This window comes from Ranitomeya imitator, chromosome 3 (genome assembly GCF_032444005.1).
Source record: "Ranitomeya imitator isolate aRanImi1 chromosome 3, aRanImi1.pri, whole genome shotgun sequence".
Taxonomy (NCBI): domain Eukaryota; kingdom Metazoa; phylum Chordata; class Amphibia; order Anura; family Dendrobatidae; genus Ranitomeya; species Ranitomeya imitator.
This window is the reverse complement of record NC_091284.1, coordinates 386231687-386250741: the sequence shown is the minus strand read 5'-3', so window position 1 is coordinate 386250741 and position 19055 is coordinate 386231687. Positions and strand designations below refer to the sequence as shown.

Here is a 19055-nt window from a genome sequence, read left to right as displayed (position 1 = left end):
CCGGGGGCGGTCCGTGACCGCTCCTGGCACATAGTGCCGGATGTCAGCTGCGATAGGCAGCTGACACCCGGCCGCGATCGGCCGCGCTCCCCCCGTGAGCGCCGCCGATCGCGCTGGACGTACTATCCCGTCCGTGGTCATGGGGGCCCACCCCACCTCGACGGGATAGTACGTCCGATGTCAGAAAGGGGTTAAAAAAAGTGTGAAACAACAGAAATAATGTCTTATATTCTAGGTTCTTCAAAGTAGCCACCTTTTGCTTTGATGACTGCTTTGCACACTCTTGGCATTCTCTTGATGAGCTTCAAGAGGTAGTCACCGGGAATGGTTTTCACTTCCCAGGTGTGCCCTGTCCGGTTTCATAAGTGGGATTTCTTGCTTTATAAATGGGGTTGGGACCATCAGTTGTGTTGTGCAGAAGTCTGGTGGATATACAGCTGATAGTCCTACTGAATAGACTGGCCATGTTTGGATTGCCTCCACTTTCCTGATTTGGGGCTTTATTTCACCACGATCCACTATATAGCCTAGGTATTTAGCTTCTCCCTTACCCAAGGCACACTTCTTCGGGTTTATTGTAAACCCGCCTCTCTTAGAGCATCAAACACCGCTTGGACTTTCTCCAGATGACTCTCCCAGTCTGGGCTAAAAATGACAATATCATCCAGGTACGCAGCAGCATATGGCTTATGGGGCGCAAGGACTCTATCCATAGCCCTCTGGAAGGTCGCCGGAGCTCCATGTAGGTCAAACGGCATCCGGACATACTGGAAGCATCCATCTGGTGTAGAAAACGCCATCTTCTGCTTGGCTTCCTGTGCCATTGGGATCTGCCAATACCCCTTCGTCAAATCCAAGGTGGTTATATATCTGGCGTGCCCAAGCCTTTCGATGAGCTCATCAACGCGGGGCATGGGATAAGCGTCGAACTTGGAGACTTCATTCAACTTTCGATAGTCGTTGCAAAACCTCCACTCTCCATCAGGTTTTGGGACCAGGACAATTGGGCTCGACCAACCGCTCTTGGATTCCTCAATGACTCCAAACTTCAACATATGCTCCACCTCCTTGGAGATAACTTTTCGACGAGCCTCAGGAATACGATAGTGTATTGATTCAGTGCTTGTTCTGGTGTTCAATAAACATGTTTTGTTACTTTATTACATGGTTGTGCAGGCCTGTTTTGGTCCATTCTGTCTTCTTCCTTTTTTCAGGAATACGATAGGGCTTCACGTTTACCCGCCTATGTGGCTCTGTTAGAACCTCGTGTTCCATGACCTTCGTGTATCCTGGCAACTATGAAAACAGGTCCCTGTTTTTCTGAAGTAACTCCCGGCACTGCTGTTTCTGGGTCTTTGATGGGGTCTCCGCTATAGTATCCGCTCCAACCTCACCTTCTGGGTTGCTTAACAACGATGGAGTTACTGTCGGCTCTCTATCTTGCCATGGCTTGATGAGGTTGACATGGTAAACTTGGAATGGTTTCCGTCTTCCTGGTTGGTGAATTTTATAATTTACCTCACCAAGTTTCTCGACAACCTCATATGGCCCTTGCCATTTGGCCAAGAACTTGCTTTAAACCGTCGGAACTAACACAAGAACTCGATCTCACGGATTGAACTGCCTCACTCTTGCAGACCGGTTGTAGACCCTGGCCTGAGCTTCTTGTGCTTGGAGAATTGGAGAAGGTGTTCTTTCACGATAGGCATCACCTTTGCAATCCTCTGCTGCATCAGGGCCATATGCTCAATGACGCTTCTGTGGGGCGTGACTTCGGCTTCCCAGGTTTCCTTGGCTATATCCAGGAGTCCTCGCAGATGTTGGCCATATAGAAGCTCAAACAGTGAGAACCCTGTGGAGGCCTGTGGAACTTCACGAATGGAAAACATCAGATAGGGTAAGAGACAATCCCAGTCTCTACTGTCTTTCTCTATAGCTTTTCTCAGCATGCTCTTCAGTGTCTTGTTAAATCTCTCAACAAGGCCATCTGACTGGGGATGGTACACCGAGGTCCTCAACTGGGAGATTTTCAGGGCTTTGCATAACTCCCTCATCACCTTGCTCATGAAAGGTGTCCCCTGGTCAGTCAGTATCTCCTTCGGCAGACCTGTCCGGGAAAAGACATGGACCAACTCACGGGCTATACTCTTCGAGGAAGAATTTCTCAAGGGAATTGCCTCAGGATAGCGTGTGGCATAGTCCAGGATGACTAATATATACTGATGGCCCCGAGCAGATTTTATTAAGGGACCGACCAAGTCCATGGCAATTCTCTCGAACGGCACCTCAATAATGGGCAGTGGCACAAGGGGGTTCTGGAAATGAGGAGTGGGAGCAGTTAGCTGACATGTAGGGCAGGACCTGCAATAGTTCACTATTTTCCGGTGACACCCAGGCCAATAGAACCTCTGCACAACCTGTTCCTGCGTTTTTTCCACCCCTAGGTGTCCACCCAAGATGTGTGAATGGGCCATATCCAACACCTTCCGTCTATATGGACCCGGCACTACCAACTGCTCTACCAAGTCCTTCCTTATTTTCGTGACCCGGTACAACAATCATCAGAAAATGGGGAAATCTTGTGTCTGCCCCCGGCTCCTGTACCACCCCGTTATTAACTGTGACATTATTAAAGGCTTCCCTCAGAGTGGGGTCCCTATGTTGGGCAGTCCCAAAATTTTCACCGGTTACCTCTACCTCCATAATGTCAGATGCAGGGGACACTTCCTCCTCATCCCCAACCAGAACACAAAAAGAAAACCTGTCTGACTCTGGGTGTGGCAACACCCTTCCAGGGTTCATTGATTCCCTACTATTGCTAGGGAGCTCAGAACCTTTTCCCCACAAATCTCAAAACAAACAGAAATCCCGGCCAATATTTATAGGGTGCAACAAGTCCTGAATGACGCCGACTATGTGGGACCCAGTGCCACATGCCGTTTTAATGTCCACCCTGGCCATAGGGTAGTCCTTTGCATCACCATGTATGCACCGAACTCCGACCTTCTTTCCCGGGAGCAGGTGGAGAGGAAAAGTGGCCCTCACCAGGGTCACTAGGCTCCTCGAGTCTAACAGTGCCGTTACTGCTCGACCATTCACCTTTACAGGACACGCTTGAGGTCCCTCATTGGGCGGAGAGTTCACACTGCAGGCTGGATACTCATAGTATTTACAATGGCGTCCCATGCTGCAGTCCATCTGCTTAGTGGTCTGGGAACAACGGGCAGCTATATGTCCTGGCCCGTGGCACCTCCAACAAATAATATCACCCGTAGGGACCTTGGGCACCACCTCCCCCGCCCTTTGTGACCTTGGATGCGCCACCCCTTTTTGGGACTCAGCTCCCTTCTGGGACCCCCAGTACGGCATGGGTTGCCTCCCGGAGGAGCCTTCCAACCCTTGGTATCTCTCAGCCAGTCCGATCAGCTCGTCGGCATTCTGGGGATCACCCTGGGCAACCCAAGACTGTATAGGCCTCGGGAGTGAATGGACAAACCGATCCATCATCACCCATTCTACCATCTGTACAGGAGTAGATGACTCTGGCTGCAGCCATTTCTGGACCAGGTGCAACAGATCAAACATTTGGGAGCGAGGTGGTTTGTCCCGGTGATAGGCCCAGCAGTGAACTCGCTGTGCCCTGACAGTCAGTGTCACCCCCAAACGTGCGAGAATCTCGGCTTTCAATTTGTGATACTCTTTGGCATCCTGCAAGGTCAAGTCATAGTACGCCTTCTGGGGTTCTCCCGTCAGGTATGGCGCCAATACCTCTGCCCACTGCTCTGGAGGAGGTTTTTCCCTCTCAGCGACCCTCTCAAACTCCATCAGGAAGGCCTCAACATCATCCCCGGGGGTCATTTTCTGCAATGCGCTTCTTACTGTCTTCCGGACATGGGTGTCATCAGCCAGATCTGGGGTTGGGGCACTCGTCTTGTACTAGATGGCGGTAGCCAGAAGCTGCATCTGCTGCCGTTGCTCCTGCTGGCTCTATTGTATCTGCTGCATCAACAGCCTGTTGGTCTCTTGCTGCCTTTGCTCCTGCTGGCTCTGCAACTGGACCAAGTGTTTCAGCAGGTCCTCCATTTTCCCCGGCGACGCTTGCTGGCTTGCAACAGACTTGACCCAGGACATTAAACAATAGACTTTCGTCTCTGCTGGGAACGCTGCCCGCATTCTCCACCAATTGTAGGGATTCAACTCACTCAGGTGCGACGGCTGAAACTCAGGAGGCACGTTCCTTTAAAAGTTCACAGGTTTTATTGCTTCATAAACCATGTGGCAAAACAACAGAAAGCAAATAGCTTTTGGCTCAGGAAAAGAAAAACAAGTGTCCAGCTCATCCGGCTTAGTCCTGAAGCCTTAAGACACTCAGGGGGGTTTCACCTCCACACATATCTACTGTGTTAAGCATTAGCCTGACTTCTATAGGACTAACCACACCCAGTAACCCATCACATGATTAGCCATGTGGTCTTACATCACCACAGGTCCTGAAACACATATCTATATATATGGTTATGTGCAACAAAGAAATACTCCGGGCTACATTACAGCGACAAGGCACCTATGTGACACATACCTCCCGTCGACTACACACCCTTTAGCCATGCTACAATATATATATATATATATATATATATATATATATATATATATATATATATACATATATATATACGGTGTACATTTTATCAGATATTTTATAAAGATGTCATCCCGGTAAGCTGTGATGAGATCATTAGCTGTAGGAACGCCTTGTATTTTTCTTCCAAGCAGATGCTGTGATGAGTGAAAATGGGATGTATTTTCACAATAAATTGGCTCCACACATGAGGTTTTACTTTAACGCAACAAGGCATACAGCAAAATACAACAGCAAACAACCTAAGCAGAACAAAAAAGAAAGATGTAAAGTTTGAAAGTAAAAGAGGATAAAATGATAAAGTGACTGTATGATGGATAAACTGGAATGAAAAAACATCCATTTATATTAAAAAGCCATCAAGTCATGAAGGAAAAACTACAGAACTAGTCGAGTCAATTCATTTACCAGACCAGTGAATACTAAAAAATGATTTTAATATACTTATTATCAGATTGGCCCCCTTTACAAGTGAAAGCCTTCTGATAGAGAGTCTGTCAGCAGACAAATGGCAAATGACAGCAGCACAGGCTGTGCTCCAGAAAAACAAAAGTATACTGTCATTTCTTACTGTCATTAGGGCCACTCATCGCAAAATAATCCGTTGCAGATTTTGCACTGGATGTGCATGATAGTGAAATCACCCAAAAATACCTTATAACTAGAGATGAGCAGATATTTTGAAATTCAAATCTATCTTTGCTGGGTTTTCCCCCAAAAAATCTATTAAATTTGAGCAAATCTCAATACTGAAAAGCTTGTAACTGTTTGGAAAATACATATTGGGAGAGGGGAGAGAGATAGAACTCTGGTGACCATAAGATCTTACAGTCTACAAGAGATAGAGAGGACCCCTCTGAATATAAGAGCTTACATTCTACAGGAGATAGAAAGATAGAGAAAGGACCAAACTGATCATAAGGGCATACATTCTATAGGAGAAAGACTGTGAGAGATAGGGTCCCGTTGACCAGAAGACCTTAGAGCTTACACTCTACAAGAGGAAGAGGACTCTACTGATCATAAAAGCTTACACTCTACAGGAGATAGAGAGAGAGACAGAAGACCCTGCTGACATAGGAGCTTAAACTCTACAGGAGAGAGATATACCCAGTGACTTTGCAGATGGAAAACAACTCTGCCATACTGTGCTCCACTTGAAACTGCTGATCTGTGATGGCCCAGGTAGTGTAAGTTGTCATAGCTGAAGGTCATTTAGGGGAGGCACACATGGCAACGCGATGTGACTAGAGATGAGATGATCTAAACTGCCGCTGCCGATAATAACAGCGAGAGGCAGCGGCTGATGGGAGTATTCATCAGCTGGCGCCTGCACTCTAAATATATAATTAAAAAGAAAAAAATGGCATTGGTTCCCCTGTATTTATGATAACTAGCCAGGCAAAACTGACTGATGCAAGCTGCCTACCTCAGGTGTCAGCATTAGCAAGGTTGGTTATCAAGAATAGAGAGGTCCCCACTCTGTTTTTTTTATTATTTAAATACATAATTAAAAGTAAAGGAGGGGGGTCCCCCGCCCATTTTTGGCAACCAGCCAAGCTAAACCAGACAGCTGAAGCTGGTATTCTCAGGCTGGTAATGGGCCATGGATGTTGACCCACCTCAGCCTAAAAATAGAAGCCTGCAGCCGCCCAGAAAAAGTGCATCTATTGTGTGTTTTTTGGGGGGATGAATGGGTTAGTAATGGGGGTGTCTGATAGACATCTCTCCATTACTAACCCCTGGGCTTGATGCCAGCTGACATTACACAGCTGACATAACCCCATATTACCCTGATTGCCACCGCACCAGGGCAATCGAGAAGAGTCAGGCAAAGTGCCAGAATTGTCACATCTAATGTGATCCGCCAATTCTGGAGTGGTAGCGGTCTGGTATTTTTAAGCTGGTAAGGGCCAAATAACCAAAATTCCAGCCTGATAATATCAGACCCAAGCTGTCTACTTTAATTTGGTTGGTTATAAAGAATGGTTATAAAAAAGGTGGGGGGTACCACGTCATTTTTTAAAATTATTTATTTATTTCATTTCCAGCATTGACTTGGGAGTCAGAGATTCATCCAGGCATGTTCCCCATGCTTTTCCAATTATATTTGTGCACTCCTTCATCTATTTCAGTGATTTTCCTGCTCCACCCTCAGCCCTCATTTTAGGGTCTTCTGGAAAAATATTTGAGTTTCCCATTGACTTCCATTATACTAATTACTCAAATCGAGCCTGTTCGAGCATCAGACCTGCTTGATGTATGTAGCGAGCATTCAAGCATTTTAGAGCTCACTCATCACTAGTGATCACATGGAACTGACCATCACTGTACAAGTCATGATAACATCGTTTTACATATTTTCCACTGGATCAGTTATGAAATGAGCAATTTCTTAATGATTTTGACCTCTTGAATTCTAGTCTGAATGAAAATGTTTAGTTGGCTCTTGCTTCTAGGATATTTTCCTTCTTTTACTGCTACATATAAATAATGTATAAAAGTTTCAAACTTTAATACAGAAACGTTAATTTTTGCAAAAATCAAGATGCTGAATATTTTGTTATGCCAATTTTCTGATATTTGGAGGAAACTTCAAATAAACTAAAACATGTCAAAAACTATTGAAAATTGTAAACAGTTACAGAAATTGCACCACAAAATGTGGTCCTCATTTAGTGACAACTCTCTTTTTCTTGTCTCTTGTACTCCTGCATTAGATCATCTCTTACAATTGTCCAACAGTAATCTGCAAGCATTGATTGATTCCATTTTCCTTTATATCTTTTCTCCATAGCTACAATATCTTGGTGAAATCTCTCACCGTGCTCATCACTTGCTGCCACCCAGAATGGTGGAAAAAGGTCTAGATGTTTCACTTTGTCATAGGTTTCTTTCATATGGACTGCATAGTCAGCTGGAATTAAAGGTAGCAAGACAGCTTTTAAGCTTGTTTTGGAAAAATCGATGAAGAGCCTCCATTCCTCTGGATTTTGACTTTTTTTTAGAGAGACTGCTTTAAGCTGTTGATGTCGTTGCATGCCAAAAGATTGTTCTCCATGAAGAAGTAGTGCACAAGTTTATTATCACGATTGTGGAACAAAGAAATCCATATATCACCAAGTAGGAGATTCCAATGCCATAGCTTAGAACCTAAGAGCTCACCCTTAGGTACTGTCACACAGTGGCATTTTGAGCGCTACGACGGCACGATTTGTGACGTTCCAGCGATATATCCGTGACGTTCCAGCGATCTCGCTGTGTCTGACACGCTCCTGCGATCAGGGACCCCGCTGAGAATCGTACGTCGTAGCAGATCGTTTGAAACTTTCTTTCATCGTCTAGTGTCCCGCTGTGGAGGCATAATCGCATGGTGTAACAAAGGTGTGCACAATATTGTATACGATGTGCGCATAGTAACCAATGGCTTCTACATCGCACATACGTCATGAAATTATCGCTCCAGCGTCGTACATTACAAAGTGTGACAGCAGTCTACGACACTGGAGCGATATTGTTACGATGCTGGAGCGTCACGGATCGTGCCATCGTAGCGATCAAAATGCCACTGTGTGACGGTACCCTTACTCTTAGCAGATTCAAATATCTAACTAGATGGTTCAGTTCAATTTGTGTTTTAAGGTGTTGTTCAATTGAGGTAGCTGACAGAAAGTCTGGGTCATGAGAGGAAGATGCTTCATGACACCAATCACCCTCTTTCTCACTTGACTCAAATGAAAATGTTTCCGGTTCTTTCAGAACCGGCAGTTATTCTGTATGTAGTGCTGGATGTATTGCAGATGTAATGTACTGGTGATACTGTAAAGTCCACTTTTTTGCATTGAAGCTCCTTTCCTAATGGGGGCACCATGCAAAAATAACAATTGGTAGTGTGATTGGTTGGCTCTGGATCATTGGAGATCAAAAGGAATAGATTGCCTCTTCCCATGCAACCACTAGGTAAGATGTGATGCACATCTATTGCAGCATATGTGTGGAGCCAACTTTTGTCCTGATCTCCTATTCTGCAGCCAAAATACAGGTTGTAGGCTTTCCTTATCATGGTAGTCAGGTTTTGCCTTTTTGATACAAAAGTGAGTTCTCCGCATATGTAGCAAAAACTATCTGTTTTGTTAAAGCGAGAACGAGGCATATCTTAAAAAACAATCACTATATTAAGAAAGTAAGCTAAAAATTCCTAAAAACTGTATACTTTACACAGAGAACCTTTATAAAAGTAGGTGATGCAATTGTAATTAGGATTACATCACCAGAGTTGAGTTGGCATTTTTGTGATTTGTCACACTAAGATGATAGAATACTGAAGGCTCAATAGACTAAATAGATGATGTAATAAACTAGCTACTAACAATGTAATAATAAAGATGCAATTTTTCTATAAACCTGATTGAAAGTGATTACAACCTCATTTGGATCTTGAAAATTAGAGCCAATGAGCAAATTTAAGAATCATATTTGTTTTCAGCACCACAAAATTAGTTAAGTTCAACTGTTTTAGTCTCTGAACCAATTTAGTTGTAGAACGGTGTAATCCGTAAGATGTCATAGCTGCATGACATTATAAGGAAGCTGGCGCAGCAATGCAAAATGAAGTTAGATTGCTCTCCGATGATTCAGCAGGATGGGAAATTTGACTCGAACTCGCGCCTCCTTGGATCTACCTGCGAACAAAGTTGCAAGACATCATTGCTACATTGCAGCAAAATACAAGTGAATGTGATCAGATTGTGACCATGAGTTTACTGCGGTCACGATAAGCAACTTACAAGAAGTCCAATTGAGTCAGGTTTTTTGGGACTATCATATTCAGAGTACCCTCAGGGTTACAATGCGACCCCATTCCCTTGTATTGTGATGCTATTTAGCAGCAACGCTTTCCAGGTGTCACAGCTAAAGTCACCTTGAAGGTTCAAATGTAGGATCATCCAGTAGGCAGAAGGGTTAATAGAGCTTGCGGAGAATTCCGACTTCATCATCAGACAGCAGGCGGCCTATTTCACTAGATGGCATGTATGTTTGCAGAATAACTGGATCCTGTTAATTACTGGAATTGGCAGGAAAGTACAGGCTGTTCTTGTACGTTTTACATAACAATCAACAATACATTTTACAGATATTCCTCTCCTCCAGAGACAAGGGTGAAAATGGGAAAGTTTTCATTGTTGCCACCTTTATAAATGGAAGCTCCATGTCGAACACGTGTAGAATAGCTATAAAAAATAGCATTGAGAGAAAAGCTGAGCTCACCATATGGTCCTAGCATTATTTCCATAATGTCCCCAAATCAATCTTTTGGGGTCTCAGAAGGAAAAAAAATAACAACAGCCCACCCTTGTGAATGTAGTCATTGACTAGTCCTTGGAGAATTTCCCATTGAAGCTGTCATGACTAAGTGGATCCTCCTGCATTCTTGTTAGCGCAGAGATGGACAGCTTCCCTTACATGCTGTTATTAACAGTAATGTAATTATTGCTTTATCCCATTATATCCACTTCGCATAATGCCTCGTAACAGGTTTAAATAGATGAATTGTAACACTTGCTTATGTGATCTGGGCTTTAAGACGACATACTGTAAGTTTCAGGCTCAGATCGGACTAAGGCTGTGTGCACATGTTCACGATTTTTTGCATTTTTTTCGCGAAAAAAACGCTAAAAAACACTTACATTAAGAATCCTATTATTAGAATGCATTCCGCATTTTTTTGTGCACATGTTGCGTTTTTTTCCGGAGCGGAAACGCATTCCGGAAAAAAACGCAGCATGTTTGTTCATTAATTTTGCGGAATCATGGTGATTCCGCACACATAGGAATGCATTGAATCTTATTACTTTCCGCATGGGGCTATGCCCACAATGCGGGAAGTAAGCGCATCAGGTGAGGTTGGTACCCAGGGTGGAGGAGAGGAGACTCTCCTCCACGGATGGGGCACCATATCCCTGTTAAAAAAAATAATTGAAATAAAAAATAGTGATATATTTACCTTCCGGTGGCCCCCGAAGCCCTCCTGCTTCTCAGCGATGCATGCGGCGTCTTCCGTTCCCAGGGATGCATTTCGTGAAGGACCTGGGATGACATCGCAGTCACGTGCCTGTGACATCACATAGGTCCATCGCGCAAAGTGGAACGTACCAGGAGCGCTGCTGAGGAGATCGGGGGCCATCGGGAGATGAGAACAACCATTTTTTTAATTTTTTTATTTATTTTTAACATTAGATCTTTTTACTATTGATGTTGCATAGGCAGCATCAATAGTAAAAAGTTGGTCACACTTGTCAAACACTATGTTTGACAAGTGAGACCAACCTGCTAATCAGTTTTCCAAGCAATGCTACAGATCGCTTGCAAAACGCTAGTGTTTAGCGGGAAAACGCATGCCAATTCCGTATGTGTATTTCCCATGGCAGGGAGATCCGGAGTTGCCGTGGAAATTTCCGTGTCAATTCCAGACTTGTGCACATAGCCTAAGGTCGAGATGTGCTTTCGAAATATTGTAAGTGAATTTGCTCTTTGCCTTTCCCGTATCACTTCACTAAAATAAGCAAAACATAACTCCTGTTTCACTGTAAAAATTCTCAATCTTTCATGAAAGATTGGGTGCTAACTAAAATGGGCGCCATTGTACATCGCAAATATTACATACATCAACTGCCCATCATCTTGGATTACTGTAAAAGTCTGAAACTTTTAAGTTAGGATCCTATAAAGCTAGCTGATATGAAACAAAAGTTCTGTCATCAGATTTCAGAATACAAACTATATACACCATTAAAATAAAACAAAGAGCAAATGAGGCTTGTGTGCTTACATTTGGAATAGATTTTGCAGCTGAAAGGTTTTTTTCATCTAAAAAGGAAACAAGCATCCTGCTGGACTCACAAAATGCTCATTTTAATATCAGGGGGAAGGACTATAAGGTCAAAAATTACACAGGCAGTTTGAATTGGATTTTCAGTGTAAGTACACCAATCTCATCAGATCTAAGGGCTCAGTTACAGTTTTTCATGTACAAGCTGTAAATCTGGATAGCACTCATACCCATGATAGTCTGTGGGGCTGTTCACATATTCAGTGATTTTTTTTTGAGCATGCAAACTTGTGGAGACATGACCAATAAAAGGCCATATTCACACATTCAGTATTTGGTCAGTATTTTACCTCAGTATGTGTAAGCCAAAACCAGGAGTGGAACAGTCAGAGGAAAGGTATATGAGAAGCACATCACCACTTCTGTATTTATCACCCACTCCTGGTTTTGGTCTACACATACTGAGCTGCAGCAAGGTGAGCAGTCAGCAGTGTGGTGCAGCTGGATGACATCATTGAGCACCGCGGGAGTGGAAACTGCCAGCTGCTGCAACGGAGCACATTGAAAGGTGTGTGTGTGTAGAGATGGAGAAAGCAACAATGGGGGTGTGAGGGCAATGATGAGGGTGGGGTAACCATTTGTGACCATTATACTTGAGAAAGAGGTCTATAGGGACGTGAAACGCGCGTCGGGTGGCTTCCACACACACCCTCCTTCCGATCCTCCTACCCCTATCTTTGGTAAGTGTATGTCCACCCCCTACAGTATAATTATTGCCCTACTTAGGGCTATACATAAGATGGGGCATTTGTAGGCAGACATGCTTATCTTTGTTTCAGCACATTGCACCTTATGGATAGCCGATTTTGGCGCCTAGGTATTAGGGTTTTAGGGTGGGTCTTGTCCACCTTGGTGTACTGTCTTTTTGCATATATATTTTTTTCTGTTTAAATGTATGTCTAATATTTGTGTGTACTTGCAATAAATTTAGGATTTTATACTAAGCACATATACCTAGTAGAGCTCTTTTTTCTCCTGATATAATATATTATAGTGAGTGGGTATATTTTGTTGCTAAATGGGCTAATTTATAGCCATTGCTTCTGACGGAAACATGTCAGAGAGGTTTTTGTGGCTAGGGCCATTATACAGTATGGAGCACTGTGTGGTCATTATACAGTATGGAGCACTGTGTGGCCATAGTTTTTTTGTTTATAATTATTGTTTATGAAACAGTGTGATGTGGGGCTATTATACAGTATAGAGTATCATGTAGGGCCATTATACAGTATGGAGCACTGTGTGGCCATTATACAGTATGGAGCATCATGTGTGGCCATTAAACAGCATGGATCATCATGTGTGGCCATTATACAGTATGGATCAATATGTGTGGCCATTATACAGTATGGAGCATCATGTGTGGCCATTATACAGTATGGAGCATAATGTGTTGCCTTTATACAGTATTGAGCATCATGTGTGGCCATTATACAGTATGGAGCACTGTGTGGCCATTATACAGTATGGAGCACAATGTGTGGCCATTATACAGTATGGAGCATCATGTGTGGCCATTATACAGTATGGAGCGTCATGTGTGGCCATTATACAGTATGGAGCACTATGTGTAGCCATTATACAGTATGGATCACTGCGTAGTCATTATACAGTATGGAACACTATGTGTAGCCATTATACAGTATGGATCACTATACGTGGCCATTATACAGTATGGAGCATCATGTATGGCCATTATGCAGTATAGAGCATAATGTGTGGCCATTATACAGTATGGAGCACTGTGTGGCCATTATACAGTATTGAGCACAATGTGTTGCCATTATACAGTATGGAGCACTGTGTGGCCATTATACAGTATTGAGCATCATGTGTGGCCATTATACAGTATGGATCATCCTGTGTTGTCATTATACAGTATGGAGCATCATGTGTGGCCATTATACAGTATTGAGCATCATGTGTTTGGCATTATACAGTATAGAGCATAATGTGTGGCCATTATACAGTATGGAGCACTGTGTGACCATTATACAGTATGGAGCACTGTGTGACCATTATACAGTATGGAGCATCATGTGTGGCCATTATACAGTATGGAGCATCATGTGTGACCAATATACAGTATGGAGAACAATGTGTGGCCATTATACAGTATGGAGCACTGTGTGGCCATATTTATTTTGTTTATAATTATTGTTTATGAAACTTTGTCCCTCTTTCTCTTCTTGTTGGTAGGTTGTTCTCTTCAAGTTGGTAGGTATGCTTATACGTCAAAGAAACTGATGTCTGAATGAGCCCTTAGGGATTTAGCTAATAAGGTTGAAGTTTGTCTTGCTAAATCTGGTGACAAATCTGCTTTAAATAGCTGTAGATGTACAGGGTGGGCCATTTATATGGATACACCTGGGTGGGCCATTTATAAAGTTGCATTAAAAAATGGCAGACTTCAAAATGGCCACCATGGTCACCACCCATCTTGAAAAGTTTTCCCCCTCCCACATACTAATGTGCCACAAACAGGAAGTTGATATCACCAACTATTCCCATTTTATTTAAGTGTATCCATATACATGGACCACCCAGGTTTATCCATATAAATGGCCCACCCTGTAGTTCTTAGGGTTGTCAGCCAACACTCCTAGGAAATGATACGTCTGCTGATTTTTTTTTAGCAAAATTGATGGTTAATATAATCATAGAATACCATGTGATACACTTACAAATAATATGATAATGGTATATGAGGATCATTAAAATGGGGTTGCTGGCTTATTTTTTTCTTTTCATACAGGAAAATGTCACTTTATGTCGTCCATCATCTTGTCTATAATTTCATGCATATTCAGATATCAGCAATATATTGTTTAAATGGGCAAAGATATTCAATGAATATTCAGACTGAAGATGTTCTTAATGCCCTGCTGAGCACACTTTCATGCATCGACTGCTTCTGAGCTCATTTAACGTATTGCAATTGCACAATGATGGCTTCTGTTTCAAATTTAGTTGGAAATTCTGAGACCATCATCCAGCTGACAGCGAACTGAAGCATTTTCCTTTGAAACTCCAGCGTCTGATAAGAGATAGTAGGATGTCACCACATCGTCGCTGGCCATTTCTCATATTCCATGTTTAGCATCTTTGATCTCCAATAACTATTTGATATTACTGGTGTCCATTACAGGTTATACTGAACAGTGTTAATCTGCTACCTAAACTCATTTTGGAGAAAGAAGACAGAAAAAGGATGGTCACTTTTATGGTTCTCTTTATAATCAACACTGTGAGTTTCTTATGGTATTTATGATCTTTAAAAACTAATATATATTTATGTGTAATATATAATTGTGTCTACCATGGAAAGTTGTGAAAATTTGCAAATCAATGTCTTAAGGGATTTGTCTTCCTTCCTGTAAAAAATTGCATGTAAGTGGCTTCCACATCCCTGCTTTTCCCCAACTTCAGCTGCATTTAAGTCAAAACTTGGTCATCTGGAGTACAGATGATGGCAGTGAAAGGGTCAGCTAGCTCTGTGGATAAGTTGCTTCAAGACATTGGTCTGAGCGTCATAATTACCAATTTTGATGATATTGTTCCGATTAAACACAACGCTCAGAGGATAAGGCAGCGGCTGACCCTTTCACTGCCATCATCTGTACTCCAAATGAGCAAGTTTTGATTTAAATGCACCTCAAAACATAAAATAGACTGGGGAAAAGCAGGAGTTTTAATGCCAATTTCAAAATAAAAAAATAATGTGCATTGCTGGCTGCCTTGAGTTAAAAAAAATAGTATTAAAGAGATTGCTTGGTAAAAACAAGTTATCACCTATCCACAGATTAGGTGACAAATTGTTGTTTGTTGGGGGTCCGAATGCTGGGATCTGCAAGGATCAGCAGAAGCGGGATCTTTTACCCCTTTTAAAATGGGGCAGCAGTGCGCATACTTGAACACTGTTACAATGATTGCCTATGGGGCTGCTGAGCTCCGCTTTTTTCTGGCAGATCCATAAAGAATGAATGGAGCTGTATTTCAGCATCTGACCTGTTGAAAACATTCTGCAAAACTATGAAAGTTCCCAATTGAGGATAGAAATTGCCTTAAAGGGACACTGTCACCTGAATTTGGAGGGAACAATCTTCAGCCATGGAGGCGGGGTTTTTGTGTGTTTGATTCAACCTTTCCTTACCCGCTGGCTGCATGCTGGCTGCAATATTGGATTGAAGTTCATTCTCTGTCCTCCGTAGTACATGCCTGCACAAGGCAATCTTGCCTTGCGCAGGCATGTACTATTTAAGACAGAGAATGAACTTCAATCCAATATTGCAGCCAGCGGGTAAGGAAAGGGTGAATCAAAAACCCCAAAACCCCACCTCCATGGCTGAAGATTGTTCCCTCCAAATCCAGGTGACAGTGTCCCTTTAAGTCTGTAAACTACATGGCTCTGTGCTGTACGTCCCGACGCACATCCCGACAAAGGCACACCACTCGGTAATATACTAATCACTATATTTATTTCTATTGTGCATTAGGGAATCCTGCTCCCATTGAGCTCCACTATACATGCAGGGGTTTTTCTTCTTGTTTAGCGCGCTCCCCACTTAGGTCTTTGGTTAGTCCAGGTGGTGTATGTGATGCTGCATGCAGGAGGTCTTGTTAACCCTTAAGCAATTTTTTAGTGTAGGATTTCTAGGAGTAGGATATAATATGCACCTGCCATTTGTACTTTTTTCCTATGTCTGGATGATTTTTGTTGCAATATGAGGTACCCTGTTGTTATGTGTTTTTTTTTAAATTTATAAATAAAGATTTTTGACTTTTCTCATTCCTGGAGCTAACGTGTTATTTTTATACGTAGCTTTTTGTGGTATAGATACACACACACACGTACAACATTATTGCAAAGGAAAAATTTACAACATTTTTTTATGTCCCCCTTTATGTTAAGTACTCTACTTCCTAACCCATCTTTCATCTCCTGAATCATGTAATGGGCATTGCTTCATAAAGATGATTTATCAGTTAATGGCTACAATTGTTGACTGTATTTAATATCAAATTATTAAAGCAATTATAAAATTGAGATCAAATAAAAATTTAACAATAGTGGGTTACATTTGTTTTCCTTCCACACCATAACAGTATGTCAATATAGTCTTTGACAGCTGAAATTCATTTATGGTACAAGGGGCATTGTTTGGTGTGATGTGTACTATGCAAATGGAAGACTGCTGAGGTGTATGTGTATGTTTGTATAGATAATTGCAATGCAAGCTAACAGTGTTTGATTTCCTAATTTAAATTGTTCCCCTCTGGCCAAGTAAAATGCTGGGCGGTAAACCACCTTGTACTACTCTTGACTTGGAAAATAAGCTTCTACTCTGAAATTGCTATTGATTCTATGTAAGTCATGATTTTTTTCTGCCTTTTTTCTACTGAACATAACCCCCATTTCCTTTTGTTATCTGTGTCCTCCTGGATATGGATTACGCAAAGCAATTGATAACGCTGTATCACCACTGCTGCACTCCTGTAGCACATACACCCGCTGGCTCCTTCCTTTGCTTTCTTGCTTCATCTTTCTAGTTTAAAGCAACTAAAAATAATGACTAAAGATTTGTTTTCTCTGAAGGCATTTACAGTCCAACTGGAGATTCTGTCATTAAACAGCACTTGGCTGCATAAGAAATCTGACCCAAGGATTGCACGAGACTCCCTCATAAAATATTTATATTGATTCAGAGCAAACACATTTCATTGGGAAAATAGTTCTTGCTGACCCATATAAACTACTATCAGATTAGCACTTGGATCAATGGCACTTTCCAGTATAGCTTGTTTAGTAAAACCCTATGCACCTCCCATTTAATTGTATTGTCAGTAATATTTATACGCACATGACTTACACAATGCGCAAAGTACCGTAATTATTCCCTACAAAATAAGGGCAGTAAATGACAAGTCTACCTCAGTTACCAGAGCCTCCATTGGGAATTTTCATCATTTAAGAGAAAAAAATAAAAATAAAGCTGTTCTTTTTATTTCTGGTAAAATTATACCTTCTTGAAAAGAGAAAAATATATATATCATTATGATGAAACAAGAAAAGAAAACAGTGCGGCACTCACCCTTATTATATGAAGCTGTGAAATCGTGCTCTTTATTGGAGAAAAAAATCCATTAGGACATCAGGTCAGCGAGAGGGTGCGGAGGTGGAGTGTGTCCACACTCCACCTCCGCACCCTCTCGCTGACCTGATGTCCTAATGGATTTTTTTCTCCAATAAAGAGCACGATTTCACAGCTTCATATAATAAGGGTGAGTGCCGCACTGTTTTCTTTTCTTGTTTCATCGTATTTACTCTGGATTGCCTATCAGTGCTGAGCACCATATACCCAGAACATACGTGCCACCTGCATATTTCTCGGATGTTCTCTAAAGAGTATATTTCCATATTGATTTGTGCTTCTCTAGTGCCGTCCTTTGCTCATTCTGTGTGTTGGGATATATATCATTATATTTAATCATGGGAGGTCAAAGGACAAACCTGTTTCTTGCAGGAGTTCCATTTTTCTGTTTTATTGCAAACCTATGGCGGCAGCATGGACCACATCTGGTCTAATGATAAAGGGGTTCTATTCTCTTTTTTTCACCTAGGGCAAAGACTCAATTCACTGACCTAGTCTTTCTAAATTGCATATCTGTAGCTTATTTGGCCCCAGGACCTAGTACACATTATCCAATACTCCCCTTCTTGCCTTTCTTCAGCAAAAATCTTTGAACGTTAAAAAAGGTGATTAGGTTTTTTCAAAAGTTGACCAAGAGATGGAAATGTATGAAATAATAATAAAATAATCTTTACTTTTTAATTCAACCCCCTGCCACTCTAACATGTTGGTTACTACCGATTCTGCCATGATGACATCACATCCATCACGGATCCCTGCTCTCAGTAACAATTCATGTATGACACTTAAGCAATTCACTGTAGCAGTCAAGTGAATAAGGAAGGATGCATCATCACTGCAGGATAGGCAAAGACCATAGGCATCAGTGTTGGAATGGCGGAAAATACATAACTAAGTAGATTATTTGTAATGCTATGATGTCCTGTCAATTTAAAAAAAAAAATTATTACAACAGTTTTAAGTTGTCCCTATGAAAAAATAATCAAAAAGTTTGTACCAAGTATAGAACTTATCCCCTGTCGACGACATAAGGGATAGCTTCCCGATCACTGAGGGTCTGACCGCTGACACGGTCACTGATTGTGAGAATAGAGCTCTATTGCTTTCCACTTGAATGGAATAGATGACAAGCATTTTAGACCTCTGCTCCATTCGTCCTCTATGAGACTGTTAGGCTACTTTCACACATCAGTTTTTTGCCGTCAGGCAGGAGCGGGCAATTTTATTAAAAAACGCATCCGTTGCAAATTGTGAAAAACTGATGTGATGGATCCGTTTTTCTGCTGGATCCCTTTTTTTTAAAAACCGGGGATAGAGTTTGAACTTCCAGTTCCGGGGGGTGAGAGAGAGACATAAATGGGGAGACAGAGAC

General features: G+C 42.1%; 1 protein-coding gene across 1 annotated transcript in view; it reads right to left on the bottom strand.

Moving 5' to 3' along the window:
* Nucleotides 1-19055, bottom strand: part of CSMD2 (CUB and Sushi multiple domains 2) — a 1686610-nt gene that overhangs the window by 1161280 nt on the left and 506275 nt on the right. The gene's annotated exons all lie outside the window — the stretch shown is intronic.